The sequence below is a fragment of the Canis lupus genome, chromosome 23 (genome assembly GCF_011100685.1).
Source record: "Canis lupus familiaris isolate Mischka breed German Shepherd chromosome 23, alternate assembly UU_Cfam_GSD_1.0, whole genome shotgun sequence".
NCBI lineage: Eukaryota > Metazoa > Chordata > Mammalia > Carnivora > Canidae > Canis > Canis lupus.
Window position 1 is genome coordinate 46,869,608 of NC_049244.1, and position 16,861 is coordinate 46,886,468.

Here is a 16,861-nt window from a genome sequence, read left to right on the forward strand (position 1 = left end):
TTCTAGCGCATACATTAGAAAAGCAAAGTCAATTATCAATTAGCTAAATGATCAATCTGATGAAGCCTTCAGCTTGTATTTCACAGAGTCCCTTCTGCCTTTCACAGTCTAATCATCAAAATACCTTACAACCCTATGATCACGTCAGGCTATCACACCTGTGGACTTGTGCTCATATATACCCCTCTCCTTAGAAGACCATCCTGGCCACTACTTGTGTCCAGCCTCCATTTTTGCTTTGTAGACTTTTATCGGTAACTGTAACACTTTGATTGTTTGTGTAGAGAACATGAATCTCATTTAAGAAGTTATATTTAAAAAAATTCCTTTTTCTTTTTCCTGAGGAGCTAGGGCAATCATCTGCTGAGCAGCACAGGGGTTTGGGGTGGGGTAGAGCCTATGAAAGTGTGGACGGCCTTAAATGGACTCTCTATCTGGCTTACATGTATTAGAGGTTACCCAGGCCCTTCAAGAGTGAATTAACTTTATCTTCTCTCTTTTGAAACTCTTAATAATAAAACACCATGAAGTCACTATTATGTTCACTTCAACTGAATATTACCAATGTGTTTTATCTACCTGTAGGTTTCTCCTATCCAGTCTCTGTTTCTCTTAAAATACAAGTAAAATTCTGATTTGGGGGTGTGAAATTCTCTCTCTTTTTTTTTAAATTAGAAATATTTTAAAGATGTGTATAAGCAGTCCTAAACAATATGTTTGGATTTGCTTGTTATAGGGGCAGAATATGGAATTATGTAGTCTTTCAAGACATGATTTTCCCTCAGTTGTATGTATAGTAGCCATAGATATTGCATGAAATGTAAGCTTATTCATTTTCACCAATGTATAAAATATTCTATAATGATAATATGCCACAGTTTATTTAAGCATTATCTTGTTTTGGAGTATTTAGTTTTTTTCCCCAGGTTTTGGGAGGATTTTTTGGGGATGTTATTTTGCTATTACAAAATACGCTGTTATAAATATGCTTTTCTAGGCCTCCAGGTGCACATATATAAGTTTTTCTCAGATACACACACACACACACACACACACACACACACACACACACACACACAGAATTGCTGACTCATGGAAAATTTAGTGCTGTATTATTTTCAAAATAGCAGTACCAGTTTACATTCTCAAAAGCAGAGTATGACTATTCCCATTGATTTGCATCTTTTCTAGTAATTTAAGCTTCTTCATTTTTGCCAATTAAATTTGTGTAACATAGTATTTTTTTGTGGTTTTAAATGCATTTCTCTAAATACTAATGAGTTTGGTTATCTTTCTGTGCTTTAATGGTCTGAAGTGTTTTCTTTCATGAGGTATGTATTCAAGTGTTTTCCTTGTTTTTTCATTGCTTATTTTTTTCTAATTGTGCAATGCACATATATCTTTATACAGAGGCATATGCATATATAGAATTCTGAATCTTTTAAAAAAGATTTTATTTATTCATGAGAGACACAGAGAGGGGGGGAGCAGAGACACAGGCAGAGGGAGAAGCAGGCTCCATGCAGGGGGCCTGACATGGGACTCGATTCCGGGTCCCCAGGATCACGCCCTGGGCTGAAGGCGGCGCTAAACTGCTGGGCCACCTGGCCTGCCCAAATTCTGAATTTTTTTGATAAGGTAAGAGGTACCTTTGCTCAGGTGGTGTCTGGAGTAGCTGTGGTTCATCCAGGCGGAAGGCCTAGTACTTGTGTATACCAACTGGAGAAGAAATACAGACACAATTTACCTTCGCTTGGATGGGACTCCACTATATGTTTATCATCTCCCCTCACGGAGGTCTGACCTCTCTCAAATACTGTCACTACTATGTTAGGGGCAATTTTAGCCTAGTGAATATTAAAAGAAAGGTATTTCATTATAGTAGTGTATCAGGATCATTTCTCACTGGGGAGAAAGCCAAAGACTCTACTGATGCTCATGATTAGCTGAAGACGGTTATTAAAAATAGATAAAATACAGGAACTTACCTAATCAGTAAATTTTCTAAGAATAACTTGATGCAGAATCTCGAGATACATGGCACAGAATAGTCTCTGCTGGATGAACACTAGGAAATAAACACAGTCCCTGCAGACTGTTTGGATATGGCTAGATGTATATACCAACATAGGCACCCTGCTAATTCCTGTACATTAAATTAATAAATTTGGCCAGAGTCTAGAACAAAAACTAGCCTGCAGACATGACACGTGGTCATTCTTATTTATGTCCTTTTGTAGTCAATATTTCTTTTTATCTCTGGATAGTTTGAGGACTTTTTTTTTTTTTTTGAGGACTTTCTTTTAAAAAACCTTTTTAGCATTTTGATTAAAATGTGATGCTGTCATCTATATTTTTATTCTCTTGGAATTTATTGAGTTTCTTTGATTATTGAGTTCACAGTTCTCTTTAAATTTGGAAAAAAAAATGTGACTCTTACATTCAAGTAATTTATCCTCTCTTCTCCTGCCCCAATGATATATCGGACTTTGGAGATAGTCCCTAACACTTGCAGATAAAGTCAAGCACTGCCACCAAGTGGTGTCTTTTGGGATTCTGGGTTCAAAATCTACGTGATGCGGTAGCAAAGTATTACTTCTGTGAACAATTGCTAGTCTATTATTGGGCCCCGATGCAAACATCTTCTGTTACAGAAGTCCAGTAGCTAATCTTAAGAGCTGAGACACCTTTTATATAATGTGAGGTGTCAGAGAGACATCCTTTTTGATAACATGGAAATTACATATATAGGACAATATCTGGAGACATAGAGGGATGGGATGAAATCATCTTGCTAGTTGTTTCCTGTTTGTTACATTTGATTTTTTCCCCACCCTTTGCCTTCTTTTTTTAAAAATTATTTCAGGTTTTTTAAATTTAATTGTTTTCTTTACTATTGGGTTATGAGATATACCTCTGGGTTTTATTGTTAGTAGTTGCTTTAGAATTTACAATATGCATCTTTGTTATCACATCTAACTTCAAATAATGTACTACTTCATGTACGTAGGAAGAACTTTCCAACTGTATGCCGCCATCTCCTCTCCTATCTTTTTTGGTTATTGTTACCATATATTTCAATGCTATATGTCATGAATGCAACACTATAGTAATCATTTTTAATTGTTGATTATCTTTTCAAGCATTTTGAAGATGAGAAAAAACATCTATATTGACCCAAATGATTATCTTTCTGTAACTCTTCATTCTTTCATATAGGTCAAAATTATCTTACTTTTCTCTTTCTGGAGACCTGTTTTTTATTATTTTCTGTAGTGCATGTTTGCTTGCAATGATTTCTCTCAGTTTTTATTTCTTGAATACATTTTTCTTTTGCTTGAATTTAAGAGAATAGTTTCGCTTTGAATAGGATTATAGTGTAATTTTTCTTCAGAAAGATGTTGATCTAGTTTTACAAATTTTATAATAAGCCTGTCAAGTTTTCCTCCAAAAAAATTTGAGATCTTAAGTCAGATTTTGTTGAATCTGTAGATCAATTTTGGAAGAACTGGTAAATTAAAATTAGTACATTTCTCAATCCATGCATGTAGTATATCTCTCAACTGATTTTAAGTCTTTTCTAATTTGTCTTGACAATGTTTTCAGTGTTGTAATCTTACAAATCTTTGGTTAATTTAATTATGGTTTTGATGTTTTACATTGCTATTATGAATGGTCTTGATGTTTTTATTTCCCATTTTTGTCATAGTGTACGGGACGATGTTTGATATTTTAATATCCGTATATTAAGACTTCATTAAATTTACTTATTAAACTGTGACTTTGTAAATTCCTTAGCAATTTCTTCTCACATGGTCATGTCATCTTCCAAGAGAGGCAGTTTATTCCTTCATTTTCAATATGTATGATTTTGATTTTTCTCCTGCCTTACTGCTTTGGCTAAGACCTCCAATGTTAAGGTGGTGAGAGTGAATATCTTAATTTTTCCCCCTGATTTTAGGAATAAAGTATTTCGTATTTCACTATTAAATATGAGAATATATTATGTCTGAGTTTTGCATAGATACTCTTCTTTAAAAAGACATTTTTTTAAAAAGTATTTATTTGAGAGAGCACAAGCAGGGTGAGCTGCTGAGAGAGAGGCGGGCTTCCCACTGAGCAGGGAGCCCAATGTGGATGCTTGATCCTAGGACCCCGAGATCATGACCTGACCTGAAGGCAGATGCTTAACTGACTGAGCCATCCAAGTGCCTTTCAGAGATACCCTTGAGGAAGTTCTTTTCTATTGCTTGTTTGGTGAGATTCATTATTATTACTATGATTATCATTATTACTGCATGTTGAATTATTTCAACTGCTTTTTCTGTAATTTATTATTATTATATTTTCCTCCATTAGTATGGTTTTCAAATGCTAAGCCGACATGTATAACCAAAATGAATCCCATTTGTGATCTCTCTCTCTCTCTCTCTCTCTCTCTCTCACACACACACACACACACACACATACACATAGTAGTTTGTCCTATTTTTTGTCCTATTTGCTAACCTTGTGTTTGGAATTGCAGTATTCACTCATGAGAAATTTTCATCTGTTAATTTCTTCCTTCCTTCTTCACTTCCTTTCTCTTCTTTTTTTCCTCTTTTCTTTTACTTCCCTTTTCTTTCTTTCTTTCTTTCTTTTTTTTTTTTTTTTTTCACCTGCACCTGGCATTGAGGCCAATTTACCTGGCTTCATAAAAATGTTTTGTGGATCAATCAGTTAAGCATCTGCCTTCAGCTCAATTCATGGTCCCAGGGGCCTGGGATTGAGCCCTGCATCTGGCTCCCTACTCAGTGAGAAGTCTGCTTCTCTTTCTCCCTCTGCCCGCCTCACCACTGCTGATATGTATGCTTTCTCTCTCAAATAAATAAATAAAAATATTTTTTAAAAAAGATTTGTGATGCACTCTATATTTTTTTCTCTTCTCTGGAAAGTTTGTGTAAGACTGATATTCTTTCTTCTTAGAATGTTTTGAAGACTTCAACAGTGAACCTATCTTGCCTATGGTTTTCATTGTTGGTAGTTTTTTTTTTTTTTTAATAGAGCTTAAATTTCTTTTATAGTTCTATTGACATCCAGATTTGAATTTATTCTTGGATGACTTTCTTAACTTTTTTCAAAGAATTTATCCATATCATCCGAGATTTTAAATTTATTGACATAATGTTGTTTATAATATTTTATCTTTTCAAATGCCAGTAGATTTTGTAGTGATGCCTTCTTTCTTATTTCTGTTATGTTTTCTTGATGGGCCATTGAAGGATTTACCACTTTATGCCATTTGCAAAGATGTTAGGACTTTTTGTTGATCTTTATTTCATATTTATTTTTATTAATTAATGCTCTTTATTAATAATTTTCTCTGCACACTTTAAGTTTTATTTACTGTTTATAATTTCTTGCAGTGGGTGATTGGATCATTGATTTTCATCTTGAGCGATACTACCAAAGGAACACTTTAAACATATATCATACATTTAGATGTGCAGAATCAACTAAACAACTTTTCAACTTTTTAAAGTTTGACAGCAATGTGGATTAATGAGGAATTCTTTCATGATAATAGATTTTGTTTCTTTGCCAAGTGATTTATAGATCTCATGATGAATATAGAAGTGATTTAATAATTACAAGAGTATAATGTTAACATCTTTCAGTTTCCTGTACAAAAAATAATTGTAGCACAATGTAAGGTAACAATACTACTGACCTTCATTAGGAAGATAGATCATCAGTCTTTAGTTAGGGAAAAATACATGATGTATGAATAATGGCAATGGCTTTGACACAAGCTTGGACAATAATTCAAATGAGACAAAGCAGTGAAAACTGTTTATTAAATGGAAATTTGACAAAGAAATTCTTGGTATTATATTTTGCAGATACGAATACTATATGGTGTTCATACTAGTAACCAATTTTATTTAAAGTAAAAACAACTTGTTTGCTAGAAGTTGCTGAAGAAATAAGCATTCTCCTATACCTTTACTGTTCAACTATTTTTATATAGTATTTGTTGTAAAAACAGTCCTTTCATTCTACTCTGAGGAAGTTGTCACACTGATGAAACACAATAAAAACTTTGTTTTTTAGATATTTTGTTATCTAAAAAAGCCTGTTAGATACAGACGACACTTATAAAAATCTCAGAGGGATTATGCTGAGTATAAGAAGGCAATCTAATTTAACTACATGTCAAAAATCCCCACACTATTTAAGGCATAAACTATATTTTACAACTAACAGTATAAAATTTATAATGCCTGTCATTTAATAAAAAATGAGAAGGTATTTAAAGCAGAAAAATATGACTCAAATCAGAAGAAAAATTATATAATTGACCTATTGGATATCATGACAGATGGTATAACTAATAGACAAGGACTTTAAAACAGCTATCATAAATATGTCCCATATGTTCAAGAAGTTAGAGAAAAATACGAGCATGATGAAAAAAGAGGTGGAAAAAGCATACAAAAACATATTTAAAAACTCAAGTGGAAGGTCTCAGGTTGAAAATTATAGCATCTATAATTTAAAATATATAGATAAGATTAACAGCAGATTAAGAGAAGATCCATAACCTTGAAAATATGGAAACATAAATACCCAAAATGAAACAGACAAAATTAATAGGAAAAATGAAGAAAGAGTTAGTGACTTCAGGAGTAATATCAAACTGTTTATGTAAATGTAATTGAATTCCCAAAAGTGGAAGTGGAAAGAGGGATCAGAAGAAAATATTTAGAGAAAAAATGTTGAAAATCTTCTCAAATGTGAAAAATAAGACTTCACAGATCCAAAAAGCTCACAGACTCAAATTTGAATGTAAAGAACATTGCAGCAAGCTATATCAAGATCACTTCCAGGAAATCAGCGGAACAGAGTAAATCTTTAAAACACAGAGAAAAGGGCTCATGAGGGAGATACAAAGATAAGAGTGAATGCAGACTGGTCATCTGAAAATATGAAAGGAAAAGATGATGTAATGGCATTACTAAAAAACTGAATGGGAACAAAAACTGTCGATGTAGACTTCGTCACGGAGGAAAACAATTATTTTAAAATTAAGACAAAATATCAAAGTAAAGATATTTTCCAAATAAAATGAGAGAGAATTTATAGCCAACAAATCTGCACTATAAAAATTGTTAAAGGCAGTTCTTCAGATAGAAGAAATGTCCTAGCAAATGGAAATTAGGATCTACATGAAGGACCGAAGACTCCTGGAAATGGGAAATATGTGTATAAATTAAAAATATTTCTTCCTATTTATAATCCAACGAAAAGGCAATTGACTATAAAAGCAAATTGGATTTAAAACATATTTAGAAGTAAGATATATGGCAAGTTTGGCACAGTGTATGATGGGGAATAATGGAAGCAGGTTATTGTGTTGTTCTTACACAGCTTCTGAGGTGGTGTAATATTGTTTGAAAGGTGAGTATGCCTACAGCATACAGTAAAATATAAAACAGAGATATAGCTATTAATGGAGGTAAAAATGGAGTCATTGAAAAAAAACTTCTGTAATCTGAGAGAGATGACAAATGGAAATATTTAGCAAGATGACAGATTTGAACTCAATCACATCAGTAACTAGTGGGAACCCTAATGAAGCATAAATTTAAAACACTAGATTGGTTTTATTAGTATCAGACAATGTTGATTTCACATTTAAAAAATTACCACAAATACAGAAAGACATTTTATGATGCTAAAAGGATTAATCCTTTAAGAGGGCATGACAATCATAAATATTTTTTTCACTTAAGAGAGCTTCCAAATGGAAGAAAGGAAAAATAATACAACTAGGAAATATCAGAAAGGGAGACAGAACATGAAGACTCCTAACTGGGAAACGAACTAGGGGTGGTGGAAGGGGAGGAGGGCGGGGGCTGGGGGTGAATGGGTGACAGGCACTGAGGGGGGCACTTGACGGGATGAGCACTGGGTGTTATTCTGTATGTTGGCAAATTGAACACCAATAAAAAATAAATTTATTATTAAAAAAAACCCTAAACACTGAAACAGACAAATCCAAAATTATAGTTGAATTATAGTTAACAATACTGTATCACATATTTGAAAATTGCTAAGAGAATAAATCTTGAAAGTTCTTATCATGAGATAAAAAAAATTTGTGGGGTGCCTGGGTGGCTCAGTTGGTTACGCATCTGAGTTTTGATCTCAGCTCAGGTCTTGATCTCAGGGTTGTGGGTTTGAGGCCCACATTGGGCTCATGATAGGTGTGGAACTTACTTTTTTAAAAACATGTATAGTTATATATGGTGACGATGTTAACAAGACATTTAAGAATAATACAAATATTGAATCATTATTTTGTATACCTGAAGCTAAATGCTATTTGTCATTTATAGTTCAAAAAATAATTATAGTTGGAAATTTCAACACTTTTAAAAAAGTAATTGGCTGGAAAATTAAACAGAAAATAATAATATAGAAGATTTGAATATTGTCAACCATTTTGACTTAACTACATTTAGGAAAGACTCCAGCTGATATTACCAGAATACTCATTCCTTTCAAGTATGTGTTGGTAATTTGCCATTGTAGACCATGTTTTAGCTATAAAATAAGTTGTGTAGATTATTGAGATGGCAGTAACAGAGACTGGATTCATACCAGTGCCTGAAATAGCTTAAACAACAACTTGACCCAACATATGAAACCATGGTTTTCAAGAAACTGGAGGTCAGAAAATGAAGGACGGTGATCTCTGAGTGGCCATAAACAAAGGAGGTGAACCCTGTATGTGTTCTTATTCCCTTGTGAGGGCTACACAGCTTTGGTATAAGGAAGGGAAACCCAGGTGGATGCTAATCATCTTCCTGATATGAGAAACCGAGAACAAAACAGCTAGAAGTTTCAGGACAAAATGCTAGTTTTGCCACATTAATAAAACTAAAAAGGGAGTCCAGAAATAGATGCCACACATATATGGCCAATTGATTTCTGACAAAGGTTTTAAAAATTTTTATTTATTCATGAGAGACAGAGGCAGAGACATGGGCAGAGGGAGAAGCAGGCTCCCTTCAGGGAGCCTGATGTGGGACTTGATCCCAGGACCCGGGGATCATTACCTGAGCCGAAGGCAGATGCTCAAGCACTGAGCCACCAGGCTTCCCGATAAAACTTTTTTTTTTTTTTTCCTGACAAAACTTCTTAACTAGGACACAAAAGCATGAACTAAAGAAGAAAAAATATTAAAATTTTTATCTTCAAGAGCCAGTGTTAAAAAATAGGTAAGCTACAGAGAAAAAATACTTGATAAGCACATATTTGAGAAAGAGCTGTAATTAGACTATGTGAAAAATTCTTCAACTCAGTAAAAGATAAAGTAATGAGCAAAATTTTTGAAGAGACTGTTCACTAAATAAACATACGAATGACAAAACAATACAGGAAAATTATTGTCATTTGTCATTAAGGAAACGCATGCTCAAACCACAATGAGGTCTATCTACATGTGCATTAGATTGGCTAAAATTAAAAGAATACTGACAATATCAAGTGTCAAAAAGGATAGTGGAGCAAGCAACTCAAACTCTCATATGTTGTTACTGGGAATGCAAATTGTACATTTGGAGAATATGTTTAAAATATTATCTTGCATGATTAGAAATCTCTTCTATGCAGTTAAAACTTTTTGGAAAAAAGTACAGTCATATTGGGAAACACTTTAGAGATTTCTTATAAAGTTTAACGTATGGCCCAGGAGTGACATCCTAGAAATTACTCAAGAGAAATGAGAAAGTATGTCCTCAAAACTACTTTGTAGACATGGGCACCTGGGTGGGTTATTCAGTCAAGGATCTGACTCGTGATTTTGGTTCAGGTCATGATTTCAGGGTTGTGAGATTGAGCCCTGCATTGAGCTCATGCTGAGTGTGAAGCCTGCTTAAGATTCTCTCTCTCTCTCTCCTCCTCTTTCTACAACACCTCCTTCTGCTGCCAGATTGCATCCTCTCTCTGAAAACAAAAACAACTTTGTAGACAGATGTTCACATAAGTCTTATTCATAAAAGTTACAAACTAGAGAAAACCCAAATGCCCATCATCTGAAGGATGGATAAGCAAATTGTGTATATTTATATAGTAAAACAATATTCAACAATAAAAAACTCAAAATGCTGATACATGAAATATCATGGATGAAACTCAAAAACATTTTACTAAATGAAAGAAGCCAGACGCAAAAGAATACATACCAGTTGTAGATTTTCACTGATGTAAAATTCTTGGAAAGGTAACACTATAGTGACAAAAAGCATTTCGGTGCCTACTGATACCTCGAGCAAAGGGGAGATGATAGCAACCATGGTGTTGGTAACAAGGCTGTATATGTTTGGCCAAACTCCTCAGACTATACGCTTAAAATATGTGAATTTTATCTGACATAAAATTTACCTCAATTCAACTGATTTACAAGAGGGGGAATTGGGAAGGGCAAAAGAAAGTGAGGATGCACCACCTTGGAGGAGACATGAACAAAGGGAAGCAAAGTGTTAGACTGGTGCAAAACCCTAAGCACCAAACTCATTTAATGCTTTGGGTTTGCAGGTCCCAACAATCAAAATAATAGACTATTTTAACCACTTAATCAGACTTTATCTAATTGAAGACCCAAAGCATTTATTCTTAATTGAAATAATATCCTTTATGATAATGATCATATGGAAATAAAGTCACTAGACCATTTAATTTCCAGATTTTGTCAAGTATCTTGCAGGCCCTATTTGGCAACATACTTTCATTAACTTAATCTTTTTAAAAATAGCATTTTATCAAACATTGAAGCAAATTTTAGATGAAAATTTTTGATAGAGGTGGCCTTAGAAAATGAACTAGATGTCTCTTAACTTTTATTTATTGTAATTCATTAGAAAGTTTCTTTAAGCCTATTTTAATTATTCAACTGGTTATAAATAATGAGTATATATTTTGTTGTCAGGTACATGGGGGATTTCTAGCAAATTATTTACCCCTGGCAAGGGAGAGGCCTTTGGAGAATATGTTTAAAATATTATCTTGCATAATTAGAAATCTCTTCTATTCAGTTAAAGCTTTTTGAAAGGGCTGCTAGAAAGTAACCACGCAGTAACACAGACAAAGAGAATTAAAATCTTTCTCAATGAAAAGGGCATCAAAATGTTCTCACCCTTAAATACAAATTTATTCAGAAAACAAGTACCAAATGTCTAGGTTAGGGATTAGGCAAATAACGATGAAAGAGGCTCTTGTGAAAAGTCATTATTAGGGTGCCAACCATCCTGGTTTTCTGAAGGCTGAGGAGTTCCTCGGGATGCAAGACTTTTAGTGTTAAATCTGAGACAGTTTAGACACAGAGACATAAACATGTGGAGACAGAGGAATAATTATGATGAAACATCATGCGTGTTTTGATAGCTTTGATAGAAATCTATCTGTCCGTGTTGGATACATAGGCCAGATTCTAGTCTATTCAATGCTCACATCTAGGGGATAGTCCATGAAACCAGCAGGCAAATTGTCTCCCTCCTAGTCTGCAAATTTCCCTGCTTCCCCTTGCACAAGTTTGTGACCGACCCTATGGTGAGGAGTACAGAGTCTTCATCGAGGCTCTCTGGTGGAAACCGGCAGGCTCTCATGGGGCCTGGACCTGGGAAGCTGATATTAGGACAACTTCTAGGTCCTCAGCCTTCATCTCATTTGAAGGTGACCCTATTTTATCATTCTGGACTTCTTTATTTCTTTGTGTCTCTCTAAGTACCCTTCCGTCTCCATTCTGGAACTCTGGGAAAGGATGTCTTAGACTCCTGGACAGGTACCTCCAGGAAGGTGGGGGGAATGGGGATGGGGTCATCTTGCAAACAGACACAAAGCATGAAACCGACCCCTAGAAAAGACGTGTGCTACTTTGCCATGGAATGCACCGTTCTTTCCCTCAGGTACTTGCATTCCCCACTGTGCCATCTCTACTCAGTATTTCCCATCAGAGAGTAAGAAGGTACTTCCCTTCAGCACCTTTGGGAGGCCTGGCTTACTTTGTCTTTTATATCGTCTGTTTTCTAGAAGGAAGAATATGACCCTGATGGATGCTGGGAAAGCTTAGCCACACAATTCTCCATGTTTATATGCAAGCTGCACTTCTTTAAATCTTAAAATTCTGCTTAGAAGAACTAATTTGTGCATGGTCTCTTTTATCCATTGGCAAAAATTATTGAAAAAAAAAAGATTGCTTCATAAGAAACAAAGAAAATAAGGTTTTGACACCTTTTAGTCAATATACCTCTATCCCTCCTCTCTTTCTTTGCTGTGCAGACATGGCTTTTCCTCTTCTTATAATGACTTCTGAGCCCTGAGAGATCCATAAATGACTTATGTTAAAATGCTGAATTTCCATTTACTCCAGTCCTTGAGTCTGGGCAGCAGCACGGGGGAAGGAAATACATGGTACGGATGCAGACGCATCTGGGCTTGAATCTTGACTGTGTCCTTTTCTCACTGTAATAACAATAACAATAATAGTCATTAAATGAACAACAGTAATAACGGTTAACTGTGGTGTTACCATTTATTGTTGACTGTGTGTCAAAACCTATGCTAAGTTCCCCAACTTCATTACCTAATTTGAACCTAGCCAGTGAAGGTTAAGTATTAGCATGCCTGTATTCTAGATGAATAGAGTCTTGCATCAGGAATCTTCATTATATCACATAGGTAGCAATTATGTAAGTGTCCGTTACCTCATCCATAAAATGCTCAACATAATATGACAGTAGGTATCCTATTGTGGAGTTTTGGATTAGAATGCCAAGCACATGTATTACACAGAATGAGATAGAACGGAAGTTTTATTTGGTTCTTTGAGTTTTGGTTTTCCTTAGATAAAACTCAAGATCCCTGCTTTCTAACATAATTCAACTGCTACTTTGCATTGGCCTGGCCACAACGTGATATTTATGATGAGCTTGCTTTCTGGAGCTGCTCTGTAGGAGGTTGCTGATCTTAGAGTTCTTTCTTCATATTGCTTCTGAATTTATCTTCACAGATTTGGGTGAAAAACCTTCTTCTCCTTATGTTTCTAAGTTAGTAATGCTGTAGCAAAAACAAACAAAAAAATAGACCTTAAAGATGAAGGACTAAATTTTCACGTATACATTTTCACTAAACAGGGTATTCTTGATAGAATTAAACTCATAGCTAACAAGGGATGTTTGGTAATTATAGTATATTATGGATATTTTATTTTGGTTTCTTTTGAATTTTGTTTACAATATACTTAAAATCAGTCATAAAGAGGATAGAAAAGAAAAGGTGGTTTGCATTGTATTCTACTTTTATGTTTTTTATATATGAGTAATATTTATTGTTTCTTCCAAAACTGTATCCTACATTTTTTTCACATTTTTAATATTTATTTCGTTTCTTCCAAAACTGTATCCTACATTTTTTTTTCATTTGTAGAAACACCTAGAAACAAAATAAGATATATTCATGGTACTTTAGGTGATTAGGAAACAAGAGATTGTCCAAGCCACTGTCCAAGCTTGGGAGCTTCTATTTTCTTGGTGTTCAAACTCCTTTGGCAAGTTTAAGGAAGACTTTTAAAGCTTTTTTTTTTTTTTGTCTGAAATAATATATTCTCATTTAAAAACATTTGACCCATATAAACATATGACTCAGATGTAAACATAAATACAACCTCCTATTTCCCAATCACTTATCTAGATTATCACTTTTATCAACTGGAGTATTTCATCATCATCCTCCTATTAACATATATGTTACTTTAAACATTTTCATAGCAGCAGGACAATATAATATTTCATGGATTCTTAATACTAAGGAAGACCATGTCAGAATAATTTAAGAGTTTTTTTTTTTTTAATCTTCATAGTACCCCTTATACCACATACCTCCCCTCCCCACATACACTGCCAGCCCTCTTAAGGATTTGATGCTTTGCTCAAGGGGCACTTGAACATCTCAGATGAATATAACTCCCACTGTGAGTCATCATTACTAATGAAGTTAGTTAAGGAATATGTTCCTTAACTCTGTTGAGGCTGGAAGGAGAGTAGGAAATCACCAAAGTAAAAGAAAGAGCAGAAGTCTTCTAGTCAAACATATCTAATTTTAGACCTCAGCTCTCTCTTGGTAGGAAAGTCAAGACCTAGGAAGCATCATGTTTGTTTAACAGACTTCTCACTATGTGATGATGGACAAAGTCCTTATTCTTCCCTGATCTTCAGTTTCCCCATTAGTAAGAATTGGTAAACTAGTACACAGCTCATAAAATAGTTGTAAAAACTGAATGAAAACAGTCTTTAGAAACTCCTAGCTCAGAACCTGGAAGAGCATGGATAGGCACTCTTTTTTTTTTTTTTTTTTTTTTTGAGTTCAATTTGCCAGCATGGATAGGCACTCAACATGACTTCTGTTTGAGCTGGGTCTCAAATAGTCACTTCATCCTGTCGACTCGTCTTCCCAAGTGAACACACATAAACAGAAAATTTTTCAAAAGATCACTTTATTGCCACGCAACATTACACATGCTAGAAAAGATTTGCACTGAGTAGTTTCCTGAGGGGAAAAAGTCAAAGTCAAAAATTTTAAGAGCTAGAAAGGAAGAGGAGAATTGTTCATGGAGGTAATAGCAACTGATGATTAGATAATGACTGAAAATGAGCTCAAAGTGTAGGGCAAATGAATCTATAGGTCTGTACATGATTGGTTAAACAAGTCTCATTGTTCTTTGGCCTAGAAAAAAAAATCTTCACTTACATTCAGTAACTATCTGACTTAGCACAATTACTAAGATCATGGTTCTTTCAGAGCATTAGTGTTAGAACAGTTGATGTGAAGTACAACGTTCAGCAAGCAATACTAGTGATATTATAAATCCAAAGTGTTCATTTTACATTCCCCCTCTATCTATGCAGGAATCCCCTCAGTAATGCAGAAGGACGTGCTTATCCAACACAAACACCCAAAGTCCATCGGCTCTGAATCAGTTTAATTAATCATCAACAAATAGGACAAAATTCCATTAGCTAAAGTTGTATATTAACTAAGACAAAACCTGTATGAAAGAATAGTTACATATTAAACAGAAATTTCTCTAAAAGTGTATTTACTGACTCTTCTTCAGGGCTCCTTATTTGAAAAGAATTTGGGCTGGAAAGTGTTACTTTCTCTGACACACCAACACATCACTCTTTCCCAAACAAGTGACTCAGTGTAATCTTTGCCACAAGCCTTTATGATTTGCATATTATGTAACTCTTATATTTATCTTCCTTCATAAATATTTCAAAACTTACAGAATTCCTTTAGTCTCCTCCCCTCCTCAATGGGGAGTGTTGACTTGAACATATGGCCCCCACAGAGATGAGCTCTTTGAAATCAGAAAACATTTTAATCTTTGCATTCCCAGCACCTAACACCATGTCATTCACATTGAATGAAGTAGCTACCCTGATGTTGAATGCTGGTAGAGGATTTGGTTGGGTCTTGAGAGAATGCAACTTGTTTGGAATAACCAATGTGGAAATGGAAAGGAAAGTTAATCAGGGAGCAAGTTACTGAACAGTATTAGTGGAAGTTTGAGGCCACTCTTATTTTCTCCCTGGGAATTCTATGTAAATTATAGAAAAATAAAATTATCATGGGGGGATTTCATGAAGAAAAAAATCACACGATTTGTTAATTCTGATTAATATTTTGATTTTGTCGTGGTTTTTCTTTTAACTCTTTAGATATGATTTCCTGTCGAGATGGACAATAGACAGACTTGATGCGCTATCAAGTAATTGAAGTGTTGATTATACTTTAACCCAAATGCACTATTTATCAAAGTCCTCTCAGCTTTCTTGAATGATTTATTATGCCCAAAGTAAATCTGTGTCCCAGATGGAACTAAGTATGGAAAGACAAGCTGATGTCAGTACGTTCCCTGAGAATAGTTAGAAAAGGACAGATACAGGTGGGTAAAAAGAGATGCAAGTCCTGGAAGTTCAAGAGATTTTTTTGAATAAAATAAATGGTGACACTCTATGGATGTAACCAGCTCCTATGGATTCCTACTTCTCATTGATTTGCCGACTTAAGAATAATGACCTCAGAGCCATTCCCCTTTAAAGGGGAAAGGAGAAAAAATGAGTGGGAAATATCAGAAAGGGAGACAGAACATGAAAGACTCCTAACTCTGGAAAATGAACTAGGGGTGGTGAAAGGGGAGGTGGGCGGGGCGTGGGGGTGACTGGGTGATGGGCACTGAGGTGGGCACTTGACGGGAAGGATGAGCACTGGGTGTTATTCTGTATGTTGGCAAATTGAACACCAATAAAAAATAAATTTATATATATATATACCTCAGAGCCAGAGAATCAAGGCTAAAATGATAGCTTTGGAAATATATAACCGTGTGACCTTGGGAAAGAAAGAAACCTTTCATAATATTAGTTCCTATGTTCTAGTGTCAGTATGAGAACCAAGTGAGGCAATGTATTTAAAGTGATATGATGATGAAGTCACACATTTTAAATTCAGCATGAAATTTTCTTGCTCCAGAAGTAGACTCTTATGGCCTTTGACCAATTAAAACCTTGGGTCCCTTAGCAATCCAAACAACTCACATTTTATGATACTCTCATTTTATTTTATTTTTTATTTTTTTATTTATTTTTTATTTTTTTAAAGATTTTATTTATTTATTCATGATAGTCACAGAGAGAGAGAGAGGCAGAGACACAGGCAGAGGGAGAAGCAGGCTCCATGCACCGGGAGCCCGATGTGGGATTCGATCCTGGGTCTCCAGGATCGTGCCCTGGGCCAAAGGCAGGCGCCAAAC